This window comes from Semicossyphus pulcher, unplaced genomic scaffold (assembly GCF_022749685.1).
Source record: "Semicossyphus pulcher isolate SPU_LCO1_2020_fin unplaced genomic scaffold, fSemPul1.0.p SCAF_2, whole genome shotgun sequence".
NCBI lineage: Eukaryota > Metazoa > Chordata > Actinopteri > Labriformes > Labridae > Semicossyphus > Semicossyphus pulcher.
This window is the reverse complement of record NW_027211693.1, coordinates 31,430,071-31,455,160: the sequence shown is the minus strand read 5'-3', so window position 1 is coordinate 31,455,160 and position 25,090 is coordinate 31,430,071. Positions and strand designations below refer to the sequence as shown.

The 25,090-nt window shown below is 42.2% G+C and overlaps 3 non-coding genes across 3 annotated transcripts; all 3 read right to left on the bottom strand.

The window, feature by feature from the left end:
* Positions 1–18,467: 18,467 nt before the first annotated feature.
* trnat-cgu (transfer RNA threonine (anticodon CGU)) lies at positions 18,468–18,539 on the bottom strand. The gene has a single exon. It is a non-coding gene; the product is annotated as a tRNA-Thr (tRNA).
* A 5,229-nt stretch (positions 18,540–23,768) lies between these two features.
* trnat-cgu (transfer RNA threonine (anticodon CGU)) lies at positions 23,769–23,840 on the bottom strand. Its single transcript has one exon. It is a non-coding gene; the product is annotated as a tRNA-Thr (tRNA).
* A 934-nt stretch (positions 23,841–24,774) lies between these two features.
* Positions 24,775–24,846, bottom strand: trnat-cgu (transfer RNA threonine (anticodon CGU)). Its single transcript has one exon. It is a non-coding gene; the product is annotated as a tRNA-Thr (tRNA).
* Positions 24,847–25,090: the final 244 nt, after the last annotated feature.

Below are 25,090 nucleotides of genomic sequence, written 5' to 3'. Positions count from 1 at the left end.
TTGTGCTGGTTTGCTGAGTAGGTGCACTTAGTTTGGAGACCAACTGTCTGATTATATATCTGAGAATAATTACGCAGAAATAAAATGAAAAGCTTTATAAGTGAACTAGGTCCCCAGGTGGTGGAACGAGCTACTGAACTCCATTTGGTCCACAGAGTCCCTTACAACCTTCAAGGGTGCATTCACACCTAAAGTCCGTCAGTTTGGTCCGAATCAAAGACCAAATTTTATTTCAAAGTTGCATTTTTTCGTATTCTTATCTTCTCCTATCTTCTTGGTTTGCGAGACCAACGCCTTACCACTTGGCCACCACGCCTTGCTCTGGTTAGCTGAGGAGTTGAAACTTGTGAAACTATTGTTATTTCTGCCAATACCAGTGTCTTCTTTCCATGCTGGTTGCGTGACTCAAGGGCTAAATCTCAACAAAGTCAGCGAACACACACTGAATGACTATTGAAACTTCATCAGGACCTGGTAAGGGCTTGAGTGCAAGACATTTAAAGGAGGTGTACATAGTAATGGGACAGCACGCCCATGTCAGACCGACGAACCAACCAACCAACTGAAACCTGAACCGAAGACTGCAGAAGTTTTCAATGCTCTTTCATGTATGTCAGTGGTAACCGAAGATTGTCTTCTCAAGACCTAAGCAGAATTTTTGGCTCGTTTCTTTCAGGGCTGCAGGTGGAGTTCTGTAATGAAGATATGATTACAAACTAGTATGAAGGAATATTTTTTTATTATTAAATTAAACGCAATCCCTGTAATTATAGGTCATGCATCTTCTCCAATATATATGTACACCTTGTAAAGTTCAAATTCAACTTTTGCAGAGTTTGCAAACTTTTGGTGTTTTAAGTAACTTAACATGAAATTAGCAGTTTGGTAAAGTTTGCATACTTATTTCACATAATAACATTATTTGTCACATCATTTGGACATAACTTGGTTTCAGTACACTTGTGTCATAAGATGTTCCAGAAACCGACACCAGACCACATTCAGGACCAAGTCAAGCAGGAAGCTGTCTGCACAATTATGATTACTGACTGACAGCTCAGTCATTCACTGGTTAACCATTTTAACTTCTTAAAAGGCAAGTGATGTAATAGGCACGCCATGTCTGCTCAGTCATTGCTCAGCCAATTACGGAGGTCAAGCTGCTAAAAATGGTTGAGGGAGACAGCAGCTCAATATGTGAGACAATTTTTCAGGTAATTAGTGAACAGCTCTCTTTCAGAATGCATAAGTACTGTAGATCACCCAGGGTCTTCTGCAAGACTCTAACTTCATGCAGATTGAACACAGAGAAAGCATGTGTGCTTCCTACACCTCCACAAGATGTAAGTTAACAAAGCCTGGCATCGTGTTGAGCCTGTAATTGAGTTCAAACAACATGGCCAATATGGTGTAGCAGCAGTGTCTCAGTGCTGGGCTCAGACACTCACTCAGAAACACATTCTCTGAGGTCTGCTGACTGATTCATTCAGCTCCCCCTTGTCTCCACCAGACAAACTCACTGATGGGAAGTGAATAAGCTTCGGGAGGACGCTGCCAATAAGATGAAAGAGTGCTGAGTCAAAATAAAGATTAGCAAAACGGTCAGGGGGGGTAAAGGGCTGGAAGTGCAGATATGTGAAGTCTAGATAGTCCAATGACCTTTAGCTGCAGTTCAGAGAAAAGAGACCAAAAGGTTAACCACCGATTCTGAGAGGAGTTTGTGGACGGAATCACAGATTTCAGGAAAAAAACTGAGAGGATTAAGAGCCAAAAGGGAAACTCCATTCCCCACATGTTCGTTCTGACATTGCTGGGAGGTTTCACCTAGCCTACTGAAAGTCACGCATGCTCTGCAAACTTGAAACAGAGAGAGACGCGCAGGCGTGTAATGCATTGAAGACGGCTTAGGTTTGCATGAATGCTTCAATCGTTGGGTTACAGTTACTATATAGTACGTCTCCATGCTGTGAATGACACGAGCAGGAGCTGTTACCTGCGATCAGTTCGTCATAGTTTATAATAAAGCAGCACAGGGAGGACACAGACCTTTAATGACGTGGATCTAATCACGCAGGGACTCCAGTCTGCTGTGCATCTCATATACTGTGTTTCAGCTGTAGAGGATCATGAGGCTTCATGATCAAACTAAGTTGTATATCACGTCATCACTTCAGTCCGTGAGCACCGGCTGCAGCACAGTTTGTGTTGATGTTTTTTAAAGTCTAATGAGGTGAATGAGGCTCCTTGTATATTCACAGGGCATAAGGCTGTAATAATACGGTAATGATGTGTGTCGTCGCTGTTCATTTCCTATGGTGCTGAAAGCGTGCATAAATCGGCGCCTAGTATTTTTCCACTCACTCCACCTCTGCTCCACTCTGCCTGCCGGCCACTCCCTCCTCATCAGCTAACCATGCTTACCGTAAAAAATGTTTCATCTGAAAAGTGGGCTGCGTCCTGTATACTGGTACGACCAATATACCAGTATGAAATGCAGACAGAGGTATGTTTTTGTGTTACGGTATTTTAACCAGAAGATGGCGCTATCATGTTGTTAAGTCGGGACGTCACAACTCCACATTAAACTGTTCCCGGGTCCAAGCCACTACAACGTCTCCTGTTTACAATATGCTGATTGTTGCTAACGCTTCGTCACAGACATGCACCGTCATGATCGTCACTGCACCTTCCACCCTCACAACAATCAACATTACTGACGGCTGCCAGCTACCGCTAGCTACAGCACCGGGAGCTAGCAGGATTGCAAACTGGACATGGTGAAAACAGATGGTATGTTTTAAAGGAAAATCATTTGTAGTGGTGTTGCAACTTTTTTTTATGAATAAATAGCTTTAGAAAACCTTTTTACCTCAGGGATACCCCCAAGACAGACTGCGTCTTATATTGTGAGTCAAAGTATAGATACTCCCCGTCAAATATTACTCCAACACAAGTGAAAGTTGCTCAGTCAAATTATTACTTGAGGTAAAGTACTGGAGTACTTTTTAAAAATACTTTTTTTTAAAATATTACAACATATTTTTACAAAGGACGAGTGCAGTCAGGAATACACGAGTGTAAATTCTGCTACGTTATCAGAATCACAATCAGGTTTACACATACAAGGGATTTGCTGTGATGTTTTGGTGATATTTGGGGCCTTGTTGATGAGGCTGTCAGCGGTGGGGAAGAAACTGTTCTTGTGGCGTGAGGTTTTGGTCCTAACAGACCGCAGCATGTAGGTTTATTTAGAAAACATTATTCACATTTTTTAAACTCACATTCTACAGATTTCCACATGTGCAGCTCCAAATAGGAAAAATAACAGGAAGAACCAAAAATACCTGATGAGCACAGAAAATGTCAGCCGTAGCCATCATTACCAGCACTAAATGAACCGCCTGATCTGAGTGACGTTTGCTCTGCGTTTGCTCTACGTGCAAACATGGAGATGCGCAACATACAGGTACGGCAACACCACTTAGACAAACCACACGCAGAACTACACAAACACAGTTTATTGTCTTTCAGATTGTAAAAAAGAAAAGAAACTTCATCAGCCGACTTCAGAGCAAAAGTAGCGAGTAACGAGAGCATTCATAGAAATGTAGTGGAGTCAAAAGTACGATATGTGTGTCCTTCAAATGAAGTGGAGTAAAAGTTTGCCCAAAAAATAATACTCAAGTAAAGTGCAGATACTCAAAAATGTACTTAAGTACAGTACTCAAGTAAATTTACTCCAGTGTCCAACTAAATTCCAGATTTAATGGTACCTGTGCGCTCAGCTGCTTTCCATCTCCAGTCAAACCAGTACATAAGCCTTTCCTCGTCACTCACTCTTTGCCCGATTGTTCTTTGCGATCTTGAAGCAAGACTCTCCAGCTCTCATTTTGGGACTGATTCCCTGCTGCCAGCCCTGCCTGCTTCTGACCTGCCTGCCTCGTCTTTATCCCAGAAATCACCTCAGCTTTCTGTCCGTCACCGAGCGTTCTGCCTCAGCCTTCCTCTCCTCCTGGCTGTTTGGTGTTTCTGTCAACTTACCTGTGGATTAAAGGGGCTCAGAGACTCTCACTGTGTCTCCACACTCGTCACTGTGTGTGCGTCCGCCTGCTCTAGGGATGGGTATCGTTAGGATTTTATCGATACTGGTATCAATACCAATACTGCTAAAGTAGGAAAATGTGGCAACAGTAACAGTCAGAAGCTGTCATGGCAACTCAAACTTATTCTCACTTAGGCGAGCTATCAGTTATTAGCGTACCAAAACCGACTGGACTCCGCTGTAGTGAAGTAAATCTTTTACAGTCACCATGGCGACAGCTCTGAGACATTCTGCAGTTTGTTCCTGTGTCATATTCCCTCGTTCAGCAATGAACAGTGTCTGACTTCTGTTAACGTTACCCACTGCAGATGAAGCTGGAGCTGCTGCTTGACTTTACCTAAACAATGAACTGGCGTCTGACGCCGACATTACCCAGAGGTGCCTATTCACACATACGTCCCGCCTGTAAATGCATTGATTGGGGTGCGATGCTTTATGTTAAATACTGAAAATATTATTCTGTTTTTAAAGATAAGTGCAGCTGTGTAGTGTCGGTGTTATTGCTATGAAAACGAGGTCGCAGGTGAAAGAAACAAAACACGAGTTGTGCTTTTTGCGACTTTGTAAAACGTGCAGTTAATGATGGATGTAAACAAAGCAGACGGATATGGAGAGAGATACAGAGAGAGCTGCTGTGTGCAGGTACAGCAGGTGAAGGTGTGTGGGGAGAAATAACTGAAGAGAAGCGAGGTGACAGATTAAAGTAGTTTAGTGAACAAACACTGACACATGGTGGAGAAGAATCAAGCACAGTTATAGTGGAATTATAACTTTCTTTAAATAGGGTGACGTATTGTTCGCTGCAGTTCCCATAAGTGGTCACTGGCTGAAGAGGGGGCTTGGACCTGCGGAAATCATCTCCTTTTTCTTTGAGGTGTTCAGTAGGAGGCAGCTTTTGTGACTCTAGTCAATGAAGGCTTTTATCAGATCCCTATATTCTGATCCCTGTCCATTCCTGATACATGCCACAATAGCAGTGTAGATTGAGTATTTCTGGATGTGGCGGGTCTCAGAGTTGTATTTGAAGTGTGCGGTATACAATGTGAACAGGAATGGAGCCAGGACAGCTCCCTGTGGAGCCCCCGTGCTGCTTATTCATGTCCCAGAAACACAGTTCCCTAACCTGACACACTGTGGCCTTTCTGTCTATTAATCTGTGATCAATATTTATAGCCATATCCATTATTACATTCAGTACATTTTTGTGATAAATCTAAATGTGATAAATCTAAGGCCACATGCTACTTTGACTACCATCAAAGCCCAGTGATGTAAAAATGCAACATGTACATGAAAAGCTCCACAATAACTGAATATCCACATTGACCCACTGACTGTGTCTGTAGTGTTTAACAGGAAAAAAAACATTGTAGGAGAGCTGAATGTGATGCTGTAATTTACAATACAGGTGTGACAGGGTTTGGAGATATTTTAGCAAAGGTGAAGGATCTGGTCCACACGTCAAACACTCCTCTACATGTCATCCATCTTTAAACATCGTCCTGGCCTTCTTTTTCTGTGAAACACCCTCCATTCCCCCTTTCCTCTTTCTCCTCTCGTCTCTCTTCTCATGGCGGAAAGAACAAAGAAGACATCTGAATGCTGGAGTACCACAGCGAAGATATCTGGTGGCTCTGTGATGATGTCGGGGGGCATTCTGCTGGCATGAATCTGCTCCACTCGTCCCCTCAGAGGGAAGCTTTGATGCAAATCAATTTAAACTTGCTCGGAGTGATCGTCTTTTTGCTAACCATGAAACATATCTGTCCTGATGCAAGTGGTCTCTCTCTCTCTACCCAATTAAACATCTCTGGGAGATTTTGGACAGACGCTCTCCACCACCAAAAACAACATATGAGGGAATATTGTTTGGAAGAATTGTGTTGATCCCTCCAGCAGAGTCTAGAAACCAGTAATCAATGCCACGGAGCATTTCGGCTGTTTTGGTGGCACATTGCTGCCAAACCACAAGTGGGCGGGGCCACAGTGACGTCACAAGATGAGCCTCTCAAATTTGAGCAAAAAATGCTGCAAACTTTAACTATAACTTAAACTATAATTGCCAGCGCCTTGTCCATGATACTCAGCTGGGAAACAGGCAAAGAGAAGAGCTGTTGATGACACTTATTTTTACTTAGACTTAGGGCATGTTCATGCCTGCCTTGTTTAGTTCGGTTGAATCGAACCCTGGAGTGTTTACCCCCTTGGTGCGGTTCATTCGGGGAGGTTGGAACAACGCAATCGCACTAGGGTGCTGACCAAAACAACCGGGCCAAGACCTGAAGAGACGCATCGGTCCGGTTACAAACGAACTCTGCTGAGGTTTGTTTGTGGTAAGAATGCGATCCGACCTTGTTCCAACCCAACTGCTGGAAGCATAGCGCTTTTTTGGATTAAACAAGCTCCCGTAGCCAGCTGCACTGTAGATATATACTAGGCACACACTGGCTGCACTTTGGATAGGCTGTTACTTTCATATATTTTATTTCTGACACTGTGATATACGTTACATTTAATGCAAAGCAGGAGGCCTGTATTTGTGTTTACAACATAAATGTGATCACTAAGATTGTTTTTTGTTTTGTTGTGTGCACACAGTTAACAGGCTGTTTGCACTTCTTGTTGCGGCTGCACTTCTTCTCATTATTAATTGTATTCCTGACGTTGTGATAGCCATTTTGTCCGAAACATTACCAATGCACAGTTGTCTGTTTCTGCATGAGGACTGCACTTGTCATTTTGGATGTATTGCATTGTTGTTGCTGGGCGCTGTCCGGGGCTGCCTGGTGCTGAAGTCTCCCACGTTGACATGTGAAACTTTTGTCCTTGCCTTTCGCAGGTGTTTTAAGCTTTTACCTAATTTGCTGAATAACCTGAGGACAAATTCAAATAAAAACTACATTTATATCGAGTGTGCTGTGTACCAGAGCTGTTTTAAAAAAATTAACTTGCTTATAAAGTAATTCAATGTCATGAGAATAGTTAATCTTAGCACCTGCACGTATTGGAAAACATCCTGGCGCCGTGCCCGGGCCTAACAAATTAAGCTTCCCTGAGTCGTCTTCAGTTTAACAGTTTGAATGTTAGAATGACGTTGTACGTGCTCAATGTGTGCTCCCTTCTCCTCTTCAGCCGACTGAATGCAGCACGTCTTCTTGGCATATGTGACGCAACACATTGCTCTTCAGACATTGCCTTGAAGTGCGTTCGAATGTGCCATCCTGCTGTCATATTTTGGCTTGTACATGGCCCAAACGGTGGCCGTGATTATGAACAATTGCCAATTCTGCCGATGGTCCATTCTGGATAGCTATCCCATAAAGAATACAAAAAAAACCTCCTTTATTCACCCGCCAACCAAATGAGATTTCTGACCAATGAATGGAGTGACAGCTCCCACATGGTTTTTGTTGATATATTTTGGTTCGCTTGAAACTAGTCAACAATGTAGCCTCTTTATGGGACGCACGATTTGACCTGTGAGCTAAACCGCCATCACAAACTGGTCGCTTATGAAAACATTGTTGTTGATTTGTGCTGTAGCTCCTCTTTCTGTGTATACCATAGCACCGGAGGAATGCAATTTCTTCCCCCAGTAGTCTGAATACAGAGAGAATGACACCAAATTCTGGCTTGTGCCTTCTTTCCTCAGATCAATGACATGCCTACAGTTCCTCCTGCTTTGGTTTCAGTTAGAGGCATTTCTGACTCCAGAGTCACACTTCACTCCGTCCCCTGCTGTCAAAGGGTCAATCAAAAGTTTCTGCACTTGCTCTGGGTGAAATAAGAACCTCCTTGGGACATATTTAAGTATCTAATCTAATTTCAATGTAAAGCCTGCCTGAGTGTTAATAACAACCATTGTCAAACGTAAGGCACTCTCCCTTCATATCACTTCTAAAATCAAGTGTATTTATCTCCTGAATGGAGAAACATGATTGAAGTCCTAATTATGAAATCACATTTTCCATTTGATTCCCTTCACCGTTTAAGATGAGGTCTAAATTGGCTTAAATTAAAGTCCATGTCTAATGTGGTGTGATTTTACTGCCTGTTATTGTGCATTAGTGTTTATATCCGTCACAGTATTTATGATCGTTATTCCAAGCTTAAAACGCATGAAGGAACAATGAAAGCTTATCCACACTACAATGATAACGTCTCTCACTTTGCACGGCAGCTGAATAATGAATGCCAGTTTTATGGATTTGATTTTATTTCCTCTTTAAACAAAATAATGATTTGGCACGGCCGTCTTCAACTACCGTTATGAATTTTTTAGGAATGCTTCTGCATCATATAGCACACGGAGTGGATGTTAATCTTTATAATGTCTGCAGAAGTTCGGCGCTGTGAGTTCTGACTGTTGCGTCTGGAGAGAACGCTCACAAAGCTTGCCCTTGGTTTGGACTGAGCTGGTGACAGACGGCTTTGTTAGGATTTAGGAAGCGATGAGTCGTGTAAAATCTCAGCATTTCTGTTTATCACGAAACACAAGTGGAGCTCAATCCCCGTCTCCAGAGCTCTGAACTTTCATTCCCCTCCTCCCCTCCTCCTGTTGTCTCTGCAATTAATTTCTAATGAGTTATATAAACTGATCCCTTTTCTTAGATCATCACACAATGTCACCTTTATGAATTAAAGTACTTCAACAAATACATTGTGGTAAGTACACTTTATCCACAGTCATTATGAACATGCTGGCCTCCAGAGTTTGAAGCCGTTCTGTCCACATTGTCATTGCTTGTGTATTTGACCCACTAGCATTTGGGAGGAAAAACAGAATCATTTTTAACCAGAGACAAACTGTCATATTTAGCAGCTTGGTCAGAGGCCAAACTCTGTCTCTCCCTATAGCATCATTTCTGGACACTCTCCTCTTATTGTTTTGTTCACTAACAAGACCACACCATTGTATGGTATAACAAAGTAGTTTGGAGTATGCTAGGGGGTCGAGGTAAGGTGGGATGAGAGGGGGTCCCATGGGGTAGCTGGAGCCATCAGGAAGCTGGTGGTTGAGACTCAGGGTGGGGGCACGTCTTGATGTGCTTTCTGCTTCAGCATCCCGAGATAAGAGAGAGGAGAGGAGTGGGATTTGGTGGGGAGGGTTTTGAAAATAGCTAATTGCTTTAGGGAGGCACAGGTGTGAGCTCTAACAAGACACAGGGGATGGGAGGGACGGTCCTCTTCCTGAACCTACGTATTAATAACTTGTAAACATGTTGTGTTTCAGTCAGATGATATCGTATAAAGAGCAAAAAAGTCTGCTACAGGTGGCGATGGACGGCAGTCGATGGGTAAAACAAACACAGGACACGCATCTAAAAAATCAGGGTTTGATTCCTGTGTGAAAACCATGGTCAATATTGTTTTCATACAGCTTGTTTCAAGAGCATATATGTTATATATCTTTGTTCTGATTTAAACTCCCTTACCTTTCCTAAACCTAAGAGGGCTTTCCCTGCCTAAATACATATTATAACAAAACTGTGACTGTATCACAGTGTTTACCACATTTTACCACTCATAAAAACTAGCCGTCTCAGCTAACCGAAGTCTAACCAGATGTACCCTATTCATAATGGCTAACTTGACAGCTTTATTTTAATAGTCTATCTGACATATTTATTATCAGCACCTTTAACAGAAAGTCCAACACTTGCGTCAAGAGCTTCACATTTTGAAGCAAGAACCCGTCACCAAACCAACCAGAAGGGATTTTGTTCATAAAGCAGAAGCAAAACTTATTTCTTACTTGTAAAATCTGAATAATAGCTCCTTTGTTTGTTGTTTATGGCTGAGACACATTCAAGTCAAAAAAGGGAAATGGTAGATACTGATTAGTTTGCTTTCATACTTTTGGCACAGTTGAAACAATAAGTAGACCTTGATGGGTGGAACATCTCTGTTGCTGTTTGGTTGATCATGGTACCTCGAGGTAGTATCGCCAGACAACAAATGATCCAATCAGAGCGTCAAACTCTGTCAAATCATCATAAATGATGTTCAACAGACTGTGAGGATGTTTCTGTCAGTCTGAGGGACAGTACGAAGACATTCTGATGCAGCGACAAAACCCAAGCCTGCCTGGAAAGTTTGTTTTTACAGTCTCCTCTCTTTCCCTTTCTGTTTATATCTTCACACACACACACACACACACACACGCACGCACACACACTCACACACACACACGCACACACACACACACACACACACACACACACACACACACACACACACACAAACACAAATCTCTATCAAGAGGTCTCTGATTGTAACACAAGTGTCTGACTAATGCTTGAGATGGCATCTTGAGGCCCGATGTGTGAAGAAGGTCTAATTGATGGCTAAGCTGTGCCGACAGTCTGGAGGACTGTGACAAAGCCGCGCACTGAGAGGCGATCAGAGTCTGGATGAGTCTAAGTCTTCATCATCCACTGATGTTAAAACTACTGTTCACAGAAAACCCTTTCTTACTGTTGTGTAGTCATACTATATAATAGTCAAACTTTAAAGCTTCATCCATGTGTGGCTCCGTGACACACTCTCATGCAAACTCTGTCATTCTAAAAATCTTTAACAAGATTGTTAGAAAGGTTTGTTTGATTTTTTTCAACATAATATATAATATTTTGTGGATTTTCATCCTTGTAATAAAAAATAGGTGAAAGAAGTAGACTGACTGACAGCCTGTCTTCTCTCTCCTGGAGGAGTGTTGCATTGTGGGAGCTGACATTCCATAGAGTTTGAGGGGTATTTGACCGCTGGAAACTGAACAATGTTAATATTTGTATAATTGATGCTACGTCAGCAGAGAAAAATGACCTTAGCTTTTTGCTCAAAAGGTATAAAACCTACAACAACCAGAATGCACTGGGCCTATTGCCTTCGAGGCCACACCTATTGGATAGATTGTTATGCTAAATGCTCAGATGTTTCCCACTTGTTAAAGAGATCCTGGAGAACGTCTCTCGCTCCCTCTTGTCCACATGCAGCCCAAAGCTTTGGTTTAAAGTTCACTCCTGCTTCCACTGGTGCACATTTATTGCAGCAGTGGCTACTTGTCTCCTGCCCAGGGCAGCCGTACGACGCTACCCTCGCCGACTGGCAGAGCTTGACTTCTTGGCTGTGGCAACCTCCTCCTCCACATGCCAAAAGTCTGCACTGTATTTCCCTGAATGTCTGATTCCAGCATTACTATTAGAATGGTTTAAATATTATTGCACACAATGTTTTCTCTTGGAGCAGGGAGGATCGGCCTCTCTCTCTCGATCTGACTGTTCTTGCAGGGAAGTTTATATTAATTGCGTACGTACAATCTGTAATTTGATTAACTGATCTAAGCTGCTTCAACTCCTGGACTTTTAAAAGGTTAAACATTGTTCATTTGCATACACTACCCACTTTGTAATGATATGAAAGTGTCTGAAAATCATCAGGGTTTCTCTCTAAGTACATGTTTAAGAACCAGACGGCCTCAGTATGACCTATTCTGCATCAAAGATGAAAGACCAGAAGATTCTGGTCATCTCATGTTGGTCCTGTCAACCATGCCAGATATGATGATATGATCAAACACATATGTCATGTATTTATAATTACCATATTCCACATAATAATATATTTATGATGTAATTAATATTTGAAAATAGAAAGTTCAGATATGGAAACATACATTATGTGCATGTATCTTAAAGTTTGCAGTGCTTTTGCATAAATGAGGACGTGCGGATGATTCCTGTTTTACAAACACACAGGGAAATGACTGCATATTGCATGTAAACCTACAGTTAATTCATACAGCCACAAACACACACTGTCATTGTATTGAGCTGCCTGTCGGCTTTGTTCTCTGTTTGCACCCTCTCTGCTGCAGCCGCCCTCTGTGTTCACAAACGTGTCTCATTATTTCTGTGCAGTCGGTCTGTCTCAGTGAAGAACGTACAGTTAGCAAATGCATTTATAAGTTTGTGGGGTCATGTGTCTTTATAGTTTTAACCTGAAAGAACTGAACATCCTTATAAAGATGTCCTTTTAAACAAAACCTTCATTACACACAGAGTGTTTGATGAATACAAGCCGGCCTCGTTTATCAGGCTGATGTGGAAAAGAGCAAACTCTCTCTGCTGTGGAAACGAACCCTCAGACATGTCAAGTCTGACTCATAAAACTGCCTCTTTCTGACAAACAGAGCACAACCATTATAAACGTTGCACTCTTTGTGCAGCATAAATGATCTGAGTCATTGCTAACCATCTAAGGACAAATAAACATTTAAGTGTGACACGCAAAAATGAACTTCAAATATGGCACTGTGCTGAAGAAGTGCTTCTCTCTACAACAAACTATGTGTGATAATGACAAACTGAACACAGCAAGGCTAACTGATCTGACTGACTGTAGGAGGGATACAGCATCCAGCCATGCTGAAAACAAACAGTATTGACTTTTGAAATAAAAAAGGTGTATTGCATTATAATGACATCACACAGTGCGTGCCAGGGCAAAGAGGAAAAGATAGAAAGAGCTGTGAAGTGTAAAGTTATAAGTTAAGGTGAATGCGTTATGATTTAATTAAGGCAGCTGTAGCTTAGAGGTAGAGCTGGTCGTCTTCTTGTTTGTAGCTTGCCTTAGTTTCCGGCTCATGCAGTTCAAACGTGTAAGTGTTCTTGGGCAAGACACTGAATCCCAACTTGTTCCTGAAGGCGAAGCTGTGTTCCCAGTCTGCAGTGGTCAGCACCTACCATAAGTGGTCCAAAGAAGGAAACTACCATAACCAGCAACAGGGTCATGGGCGACCAAGGCTCATTGATGTGCGTGGCGAGGGAAGGCTGGTCCGTGTGGTCTGACCCAACAGAAGAGCTACTGCAGCTCAAACTGCTGAAACAGTTACTGCTGGTTCTGATAGGGAGGTGTCAGAACACACAGAGCATCGCAGCGTGTTGTGTATGGGGCTGTGTTTGGGTGCCCATGCTAACCCCTGTCAACCATGAGCATCAGAACTGGACCACAGAGCATTGTTGCAAACATTGTTGCAGACCAAGTACACCCCTTCATGGAAACAGTCTTCCCTAATGGCAGTGGCCTCTTTCAGCAGCATCATGCTCCCTGCCACTCTGCAGACATGCTTCAGGAATGGTTTGAGGAACACAACGAGTTCAAGGTGTTGACTTGGCCTCCAAATTCCCCACATCTCGATCCAATCGAGCATCTGTGGGATGTGCTGGACAAACAAGCCCGATCCATGGAGGCCCCACCTCGCAACCTACAGGACTTAAAGGATATGCTGCTGACGTCTTGGTGCCAGATACCTCAACACACCTTCAGAGGTCTGGTGGAGTCCATGCCTGGACGGGTCAGGGCTGATTTTGGTGACAAAAGGAGAGCAGATTGGTGTATGTATATTGCTGTAAACATGATTTCAAAACATATTTCCCAGGTCCTTTAGGCCTCAGATCCTATGGACACATGAAGACCTCTAGTGACAATACCAGAGCTTCCACATTCACTAACAATCTCTTCCATATGAGTGATCAAAACTAAAACTTGGGGTACTTCCCATTCATATTCTTCTAGACCTGTGTTTAAAGTGTTGTACTGTATAAAGGTACAACATATAGTACGAGAGTTTCAACATTATGACTTCGTCTTTTGGGATTGTTCAATTGGGCTGCATGACATAATGTGTAGGATAGGTGAGACTGAAACCGATGACATTTCTGTTGGTTTTATTTCTGTGATCCCCAACAATCAACATGTGAATATTTGATACATTAATTTGTAACAGAACCATCAATCTACAGATTCATTGTGCAGATGAATCAGATTTTGTTACCATGATTAGGGAGTTAAAAGATGGTCCTCAAACATTAAAAACTATGACTTGGTTTTGCTCGGGATCATCCTGATGTCCTCTCCTCGTCTTATATTAGTCAACACATATTAGTACAGAACCACTGCATTAACAACCTGCGCTCTTTGTAACAGGTACAAAGAAATAAACATTCTGTTAAGATAAGGACATACAATACAACACAGATGAAATGTTGTGGTGTCTGTATAATGATCACACTTCATACAGCACAGGTTATCTTTGTATGTTTTTGTAACAAGGATCTCACACGTCTCTCCTCATTGTGTTTCTCTGGGCAGAAAGGCTTCTTCGCAGAGCAAAATAAAAGCAGCATTCACTGTGGTAGCTGTTGTGATATTCATGAGGGGATCATTGTTAACTGTGTGCTCAGCTTTTGAAAACTGCACCGTGCGCAGAGGTGTGATGGGGAGGTGGCTTTTTCTTGTTTTGCCATCTGTATCATTTTCATTTATTGAACCCTGGAACGGCTCGTTCACCAACGCACCACATGGTGCATATTGAAGTGTGTGTTACCATGTTATTCTGTACTGCTTCTTTTTTTGTGGCCAGCTTCTTCTCTTGTTTTGTAGGAAAGGAAATGAATGTAGGGATCAGAAGGTGGAACAAGTTGTTATTTCTGTATCATCAACACCTGAGTGAGAAGGGTTTAAGAAAATTAAACTAAACAGCCACAATTTAAAATAGTTTGCTTGGCTGAGACGGGAAAGTTTACGGACAGAAGATATATAATAAATATAGAAATATAAAAGTACACTGTAAACTTGCTTCAGCTTTTTGACCCTGGGAATGAATTCCTTTTTTAGAGCCTTCTATCACATCTGTTTGTTTGTTTCTGGGCAGAAAGAAGCAGCTCCAAAATCACACAAAAGGTAATGAGGTGTGAGCACAAAGCTCTGCACATTGGTTCATAGTTCACGTTGGCATACTCAACTTTTATTTGAGTCCTGTTAAACTTTGGGACGCCACGTGCTGCCATCTGCTGATGTAAAACAGCCACGGCTAAAAAACTGGAAGATAGATTTAAAGGATAACTTCAGCTTTTGAAATATATTCTTGCTGGCAGTCCTCTACATGAACAAATCCTCCTGGTCAACTCATGTTTGTCTCTCATAAGGTTGAGCTCAGCAACTTCTAACATCTTCAGTCCTGTCTGCTGATAGAAAGCCTCCTCTGGATTCTTTAGAGCCTGCTGTGTTGATGGCTCTCTCTGGAGGATAAGGATGAAAGGCAGCCTCATTTTACACTGTTGTTCCTCTGGTTCCACAGCTGCTTGTGGTTCTTCAGGGGCCACAGCTGCTTGTGGTTCCTCAGATGTTATCACAGAATTTGACTTCTCTGGTGCCACAGCTACCTGTTCTTCTGTGGCCACAGCTGCTGGTGTTAGGTCAGGCTGTGGTTTCACAGATTCAACAGCTGCTTGAGGTTCCTCAGCTTCCTGTTGTCCTTTAGGTGCAGGGTCTACCTGTCTTTCCTCAGGGGTTTCCTTGTTGGAAGTTGCTGGTTCCACAGACTGCTCAGGTTTAGCAGTCTGCATTTTGTGGTTTGCCGCAGACTTCTTCTCGTGGAGGACAGAGTGTCTTGTATGACAGGTACTGCCTATCTGCACCTTTTTGTCTTGCCACAGTTACCTGTGGTTTCTCAGGTGGTAAGTCCAGCTTTGGTTTCCCGGGTGCAACAGCTACCTGTTCTTCTGTTGCCACAGCAACCTTTACAGCTGCCTGTGGTTCTTCTGGGATCACAGCTACTTGTGGTTCCTCAGGCTTTAGGTCAGGCTGTGGTTTCATGGATTGATCAGCAGCCGGGGGTTCTTCAAGGGTCACAGCTTCCTGTTGTTCTTCAGGTGCAGGGTCTACCTGTGTTTCTCAGGGGCTCCATTTTCTGGTGTAATGGTGACTTGTTCTGCTCATGGAAGTTAGGAGTTTAAAGAAAAACTGCAATTGAATTGAAACAGGGAGCAGGGAGTGGAAGATAGGGTTATGCTAATTAAGCTTAATGACAGCCTGATCGTCTACTTCACATCCAGCACTGAGAAATCATCGCTTAGTTACCTGTCAGTAAACATCTCTCCTCTCAGGCTGTGATCAAAGCAACATCAGCTTGTAAAAATGAGCCTGAGCCGTTAAAGGGAAAGAACGAAAAGAGAAAAAACTGCAGTTAGAAGAAATTTCATAAACCAAACGGCACAAAATGGCCGTCTTATTAAAAATGATGCCTTACATGATGTGTTTTTATACTATTCCCTGCTCGCATCACTCATTATAATTTCACCGCTCCCTTGGCCCACACTCTCTGCAATCTAGCCGTGTGACTCGGGACACATAAACCACAATTAAAGCCATTCCTGTGACACTGTGCTGCACCTCCAGGATTTAATATACATTTTATATCATTACTGGGACTCCCAACATCTTCATTTCCAAGTGATTGTGAAAATATGCCAGTCAATTAAAAAGTCCTGTTCTGTTACGAGTGCTTCTTATAAATTGTGGTGACTTATGGCGCTGGCAGTCACGGACAGCATTCAGGAAGGAATCTGATGGTTTTTGCTGAGGAGGAGATACGAGAGATCTTTTAGGCACTTGAAGATTTTAATCTGCTTCATCCATAGTTAACGTTTGGTTATGTGTATCCAGGGGGTTTCAAAGCCTCCTACTGTGGCCCCATTTCGACAAAATCCTTTCATTTACAACAAGTCGTCCAACAGATACTTACACAAAGGTCTCTACCCTTTTATACAACCCACAGGAGTGTTTCCTAAATTAGAGCTCCTACCGATGGCAGGCAACACGTCCTCATACCTTACCTGAGTTCGAACCAGACCAACAAGTGTAACAATTGTTGAAGGCTGCGATACGGTAGCACTTTGCTGAGGGTAAGGAAGCAAAACCATTTTATGTAAGGAGGTGTTCCTAATAGAGAGGCCACCAGAGGGCGCTCCTATGTTTTTCGCTGTTTCTGTTTCAATACCACTGTCCTGTTTACCCTTTTTGGTTCGTTATGGCCATTTTAGGTCACAACTCCGTTTCCATTCTGGAAGGTAGGAAGCTAAAATCGCCCTCTCTCAGGAATGCATCTAAAATGATGTTTTAGATTTGCCATTCGTTCATTTTATTAGTGAAATAAGAATGGTAAGAAGTGTAATATTGTACGACTACAGTTTTGTTTAAGAATGAGTTAATTTGTTCGAGTTTATCAACAACATTGTGCAGATTTGTCAGCTAGCTTGTCCACATAGAAACCACTGTTAACATAAGTGCAGAAAGTTAGTTTACCACCATATTTATGTTACACATATTTATTTAATGCATTTTTATTTAATTTGGGGAAGTTTTATTTACTTACCTGTGAAATAACCACAGTTTATGCTGTAGACAGTTATTATATTTTATTTAACACAACTCTGTTTGCTTTCTGGAAGGAGATGAGCTGAAATGTAGAGGGAGAAACACTGCACTGCTACCGCAAGAAAAGAACGACTCCTACACTTCTGAACTTCAACTCCTATCAACAAACAACAAATTAAAATTACACAACGTAGAGACTGGATAGGACATAACTTTGAATAAGGGCTAAGGAGATATCTTCCAGGGTGACATTTAGATAAAAGATAATAGTTTAGGTTAATAAAAGTGCACTTCTTATGTAAAGCAATTACGTGAACAGTTCACTTAATTGTTTGATTGTTATTATACATAAAACCTACTGGCAATTTTAGAGTCACCAAGGAACCTAACGAGCATGTCTTAGGGAGGAAGGGAACCCACACATGCACGGGGAGAACATGCAAGCTCCACACAGAAAGGCCCCTGCTGGCCAAACTGGGATTCAAACCAGGAACCCTTCTAGCTGTGAGGCGACAACGCTAACCACTGCACCGCCGTGCAGCCCTTCCTTGTATCCATTAAACAAGAATAACATAAAGTACAAACTTAGAGAGCGCAGAGGTGTGTTGAATAGTTCCAGTGTGTGTGATGGTGCTCATGTGGAAATGTGAATGGGGGTCACTGAATGTCAGCCTCTGAAATGAACAGCTTCATGTGTCAGCCTGAGTGAGGTCCTCTGGGTGTGTTGGAGCACACGTCAGGTTATCTGAAGTAAGCAGATTAAAATTGCTCAGAAAGCTGTTTACATTCCTGACAGCAGGTCATCAGGTCGGCCCCTCTGTGTGCTTATCCTACTGTACACACACATCTGATGTGACACAGCAGCAGCTCGTTGAACTGAGCTGGACTTTTTACAGTACCACAGAAGCTTCCAGCGTGCAGCACAGAAAAACTGAGACAAACTACAGTGGAAGAAAAACTCTTGTAAAGTCATTGCTTTGGATTAAAGCGACTCCAGCTGGTTGACCTTTACACATACCAATGAAACACACTAGGTGGTTTGTCTATTATGGGTTGCCGTAGAAACATTGCAGGCTTCATGAAACAAGGCTCATTAGACAGCTCATTCAAGGGAGTACCATGTTTTCCAATAAGTTACATACTATTGAGGCATGGATGGGGATCGAACCCATGATCTTTGGTTTACGAGACCAACGCCTTACCACTTGGCCACCACGCCTTACAATGATCAAGTTTCATGGTATGCTTTGATATTTCCGTAAAAGGGTTCCTCCTCCTGTTCATTACTTTTTTATTTAAATCTTTATAATCATACAGAACCACAGACTGTATAAAAAGATGGTGAAGCCAAACCCTCTCTAGCGCCCCCTGCTGACTGGCTGCAGTATAGGTCATAAAGCCCGCCTCCTCCATGTTAACAGATGGGACATGAGTCAAACTATAAAATCAAAATACACGTCAAATAAATTTTTCTCAAGCATGGTTTCTGTCATTATAGTTAGTTCTTATCATGCTGATTTATGTCCAAGTGTTCATTTTTATGACAAGTTTATTTTTAATTAGTTATTTGATGCTGTAAAAATGATGATTGACAGCTCTGTTGACAAATTCGGCTCCTGCAGCCGATCTGTTTGGGATTAGCAGAGTGGAGGACGATCCGCGAGAGGAGACGTAACTAAAACAATCACTACAGTCATTGAAGTTTCCATACCTGTGAACGTTAACCTCAGACCAACACAAGAAGCTGTTCTGCTGTTAAACACGCCGGCGTGCGGGATCTTTGTTGTTTCTTCGGTAAGTTAAGTGTGTGTTTTGGTTAGCGGAAGTGGCTACAGCTGCTTCATCCGCTGATCTCTACTGTGCAGTCTCTGGCTCCAAATGACGTCATCATCGCAAGATGGCAGCGCCTATCATGGGGGCTGTTTTGGCATCACTTTCATACAATGAGAGCAGATGCGCCGTCCATCTATAGATACAGTCATTGCACAGAATCCTCATTTACAATGGTGCAGAGGTTCAGACAACAATGCAGCAGACATAGCTGAAATCAGCAATACAGAAACAATAACAGCTAAAACTATCCATCCATCCATTATCTACACCGCTTATTGGCGAAATGTTGAATCAGTATTCAATAAAGTTTGGACAAAATAACTACATGTAAACACAGTGAGAAGTTTGTGTTTTTCAGTTAAATATTTGAAAAGGATTAACAATAACAAAAAGGATTAAGGATTAACTGGAATGTAAGACACACAATTACATGCTGGAGGTCGGCTTTTTTCCTAATTATTTAATGGCACATCCTGTTTCCAGGCAACGTGTGTGCCTGACATCATTAACATCCATGAGGGTTCAGTACTTAGGCTTTATGGTGGAGATTAGGATTGGGCCATCCTGTCCAGGGTCGAGGGGGTCAGCTGTCACCAATCAAGGTAACCAATCAATGAAAGTGCACAAAAGAGACAGACAGCCTTTCACACTCACATTTAGATACAATTAGAAAAACTAAAATTATAAAAGCAATATTAAAATATTAAATTTTACATTTCTTAGCAGTATTAAAGGAGAAGTTTGGTATTCTTTAAACCTGGGCCATATTTTTACAAATTTGGGTGTCTAAATGACTCATAGGAACAAAAGCTTTTGGAATAAGTCCAGTATATGGCCTCCGTCATAGCCACGATACGGCCGCAACATAATCCAGGGGCAACTTTTCCAATCAAAGTACGGCCACTAAAAGAGCTTGCCTAGCCACTGACAGGCTCAGATTGTTACTCCAGGTGTCAGACAACATTACAGAAATGATCCGTACAAAGATCCGTCCTTTTTTTTTAAAGAGTAACATCTTTTTCACGGCGGAGGCGGAGGCTATCTACTGGACCGATTCCAAAAGTTGTTGTTCCTGTGAGTCATTTCGGCACACAAATTTGTACAAATAGGGCCCAGGTTCTCCTTTAATGAGGTCATTTTAAAATGTTTTAAGGAAGTACCAAGAATGTGGCACAGAGTAACAAAATGGTTGTAAATCTTGATTTTCCTCGCTGACGGTCGCTTACCTTTTTAGACTTTTTTAGTTTGCTTCATCTGAGCGTCCAATTTGTTTCTCTTTCTTTGGATTTTCACTTATTGTTGAAGTTGTATCTGTAGTCATTGATCTTTTCTTTGTTTGTTCAGCCATAGTGGATTACTGTTTACTCGCAACACGTGCAGAGACCAGAAAAGCAGTCGCTTAGCTCCGCCTACCCTCTCTGGCAGACCAACCACTGCTGGCTGATGGGAAACGCGTCACTAACTGGGCGCTGCTTGGGATTTCTTTCTCGAATGTCATCACAGACACCCAGTCTGTAATACTGCAAATGCAAAGGCTTTCATCAGTGGGCCATAGGCTCAGTCACCATTATGGCCACAGATTCAGTGATAGATAGTGACTTGACAGACATTTGTGCATGAAAATCTTTGAGACTATACCTTTAAAGTGCATTTTTCAACTGTTTTGAGATCAAAACTAAATGTATTCTACAGTTTTTTTTGCAGTATTTCTTTGTCTTCTTTGACTTTAAATCTATAAATAACTCCATAAAAAAAGTTATTATATTATTATCTATTAAGCTGAAAATTAATTTTAATAAATAACATGTCAATTCATCCTGTAGCCTGTAGCTAAGTATTGTCGTACACACAAGGACACTCAAAGACCTGCAAACACGAAAAAGCTTCTGTAAGAAGTTATTTTTTTATTTACTTGGCTTCAGCAGCTGCTCTGCCAGCATTACTTTAGGGTCTCAGCAGAGGTTAATTGTAAAAGATAAGAAGAAGCACACACACTCTGGCTGAGTCCATGTTACACTGAGTGACCCTTGTTAACACACACACACCAGCAGACACACACGCACCTTTCCACACTTTAAACACAGCACTTTCTCTTATACTTACCGCCCATCTGTCTCTCTCTGTTAAACACACACACACAAACACACACTATGTCCCCTTAACCTCTGTGGATTATGTAACTGTTATCGGGCTGCAGTGACCTCCTGCCTCCCTCATTGTCGGGGTCTCAACAGGGGTTAATTATCTAATAACTGAACATGTCCGGGCATCACCTTGTTTCTGCTGAGACACACTGGATTCCTCTAATACCTCAGAAAAAAGAGATTTCCCCGGGCACAGCAGCACACTGCGGACTGTGTGTGTGTGTGTGTGTGTGTGTGTGTGTGTGTGTGTGTGTGTGTGTGTGTGTGTGTGTTTGTGTGTTTGTGTGAAAAATGGCACAGGAATTTGTATCAATGTGAAGAGTGGAAAAGAGGCTTATTGGACACATGTCCCCTTTAGCCAGACACACACACACACACATCACATTTTGCTGATTCTGCCCATGTTTTGATGGACCCCGGGGTTTTAATCCACGTAGAGATGCTCCATGCCACTTTGGCCTCCTTTCTCCACAATAGCCTTTACTTTCCCTTCTCTCTCTCGATCCCACACTCCTTCCTTTGTCGTTTTTCCTGAGGAATTTATCTCCATCATTTGATGAAAGAAACATCTGACAGATGTGGGTTTTATATACTGTCACTTCAATTAAATAAAAAGTACATTGAAAGTACATGATCAGGAGATATCGGCAGGTGGAGCCGCCGTAGTGACGTAGTGACCGGCAAAGATCCAGCATGTCGGCGTGTTTACCAGCAGAACAGCTTCTTGTGTCGGTCTGAAGCAGATATTCACACTTCTGGAAAGTTCAATGACTGTAGTGTTAGTGTTAGTTACGGCTCCTCTCGTCATTCCTCCTCTACTCTGCTACTCGGGAACAGAACGCTGCAGGAGCCCCATGTGTCAACAGAGCTGTCAATCATGAGGCCACACCCCCTTTTTACACCATCAAATAAGTAATTTAAAGTAAACTTGTCAGAAAAATGAACACTTGGACATAAATCAGCGTGATAAGAACTAACTATAATGACAGAAACCATGTTTGAGAAAAATGTATTTTGATTTTATAGTTTGACTCATGTCCCATCTGTTAACATGGAGGAGGCGGGCTTTATGATGGGGGGGCGATAGAGAGGGTTTGGCTTCACTTACAGGGAGCTGTCATGTCGGCCATCTTTTTATACAGGTGCACTCTCTTTACCACTATGGCTGCTTCCCAAGTCTCTTAATTGCATCCATGTTCCCTTCACTTGCGTCTTAGTCCCTCCCACCAGAGATGCATGGAGAGACGCGAGGAAACCAAGAGAGGAGAGAGGAAACAAGGGAATGTTTTTTAAGAGACATCCTTTCTGATGAAGCGTCACGTGCTGCGATGTCCGTTTGTGATGATCACATCAGCTGATCACCGCTGGATCAGCTGTCAGTCTATTTTAACAGCTGTTTGTGTCTGCAGACATGTGCACTGTATTAATTCTAATAAAACACACAGTAACAGTGTTTCCTCTCTGTAACCTGTTACCTGTGTAACAAACACCTGCACATGAAGAACAGGCTGCAGTCTGTGTTCCTGCTGCAGAGCCAGACGGACATTTCCTACAGCACTATGTCTTTATATTGTTTGTTCATTATTTACATTTTTGATCACTGATCATCTGATCTGAATTAATTATTTAATAAGCCCAAATACTGTCTGTTCATGAACTATGAACATTATTGATTAGGCTAAAAGTTTCAGGATAAATAGAAATCACGTCACGCTGATCAAACCCGACCTCACTGATGATCACTCTCACACGTAGTGTTACCTGCTGACAGAGAGACTCTCCTGCTCCCTCTGAATTCATTCATTCATCCGTAATAAAAGTTAGCAGGGGAATAACTGATCATGACAAGAGGTATTTTTTTAGATTACATTTAATAGAAATGAATCTGTTTTTGCTGCTTTTGATTTTTAGATGATTTTTACTCAGATGTTGACTCAGAAAACAAATCAAATCTGCAGTTATTCACTGCATTTTATATATTTTACGACAAGTTATGGTCAATATTTCGTTCTAAACGGTCTCAGGTTGTCAAATACCAACTCATTATACCGACGTTGTTTATAGTCGGTTAAAGTCTGTTTTAAGGTCCGCTTCTTCCTCTCTGCGATATGAAACTCTGGTGATGTTGTGAAGTTTCACATAAGTCCGATCTGCTGCAGCGTCCAATCACTAACTGATAATTGTAACTGTAATAAGGGGGCGTGTCGGCCAGTAAAAGACTTCCGTGGAGGCTGCTCTCGTGTATCCTCACTTATCGCTACTCCTCTCTCCTCGCTCCTCCGAGCAGCGATAAGAGCTTTGATAAGTGGCAGTTGCGGAACTACTTCCAGTTAGAGCATCCTCGTCACTCTTATTTCATTGGAGCATCTCAGAGAGCCCTTGTTTACCCTCACACCATATATCTCTATAGGGTATAGGTATATCTATATATATAACCTGCTTCACCACAGATTCACAGATAAACGTACTGAAGGCATGGATAGGGATCGAACCCATGACCTTTGGTTTACGAGACCAACGCCTTACCACTTGGCCACCATGCCTCAGATGCAGCTTTGAGGTCAGTGTCGTCACTTTGGCGCTGAGGTCCACTCTGAAGTTCATTTTGCTCCGTCTCTGTCTCTTGTCTCTGTGCTGACAGGAGTGTGCTCCTACACGTAGAGGCATTAAAGTGATTACAGTTAAAAGAACATTTGGTGTTTAGTTAATCATTAAACTTGATGTTGATGTTGGGACACCATTCAGTCACTTGATTCAAAAGTCCCATTAGCTACATCAGTACTCTGAAAGACTTGAGCCATTGATAACGTTACATTATATTGTCAGTCTGCACATGAATTCAGAATCTGAAGGTGGGGAAATTATTTCTGTTATCTGAAGCACTCTGGTTACTGTTTTTTAGTCTGAGTATTATCATACACTCGTGCTTGTAGGGGCTTTGGTTGTATGAAGGAGAACCGTCCATGTGGAGAGCAAGAGGCAGAATGCAATGGGCTGTAATTAAGCGCTGGATCACATTATCGGCTGTTATACGACAATTTAGCTTTTTAGTAAACAATATTAACATGTTGTTGGGGACAGCTGTGACTCAGTAGTAGAGTTGGTCGTCTGTCAATCGGAAGGTTGGTGGTTGGATCCCTGACTGCTACGGTCACATATCAAAGTGTCCTTGGGCAACACACTGAACCCAGAATTGCTCCCTGTGGCATATGAATGTACATAGATCTGATTGGAGTTTGGCACTTAAGGCTTAGCCATCAGTGTGTGAATGAGTGTGTGAATGGGTGAATTTGACATGTAGCGTAAAAGCAGCTTTGAGTGGCCGGAAGACTAGAAAAGCACAATATAAGTCAGTCCACACCTGTTTCTCAAGTTGCAGGTCAGTTTGTTAACAGTTACCAGGGGAAGTCTTTTAATGAGATTGACTCAGCTTCAGGGCTCATGCACAATTTATACACAGCAGGGACGACAGCATGAAGGCATGGATGGGAATTGAACCCATGATCTTTGGTTTACGAGACCAATGCCTTACCACTTGGCCACCATGCCTTGCACATACATAAACATATCTGTTATTTTCCCCCCAAGTCATTTGACTGATAAGAAGCCCGGACTCCCCATGAGTTCTGAGTGCTGTGTGATTGTGTATTATATTTAACCCTATACTGACTCTATTTAAACTTAGCCTGTATGCAGTAATACAATGGTAATCATTCTCCTAACAGCTCTTAAATTAGAAGTGTTTAAACTGCGTCTGTATTTATCTCTATCCAAGTTATGAGAAATATTTCTA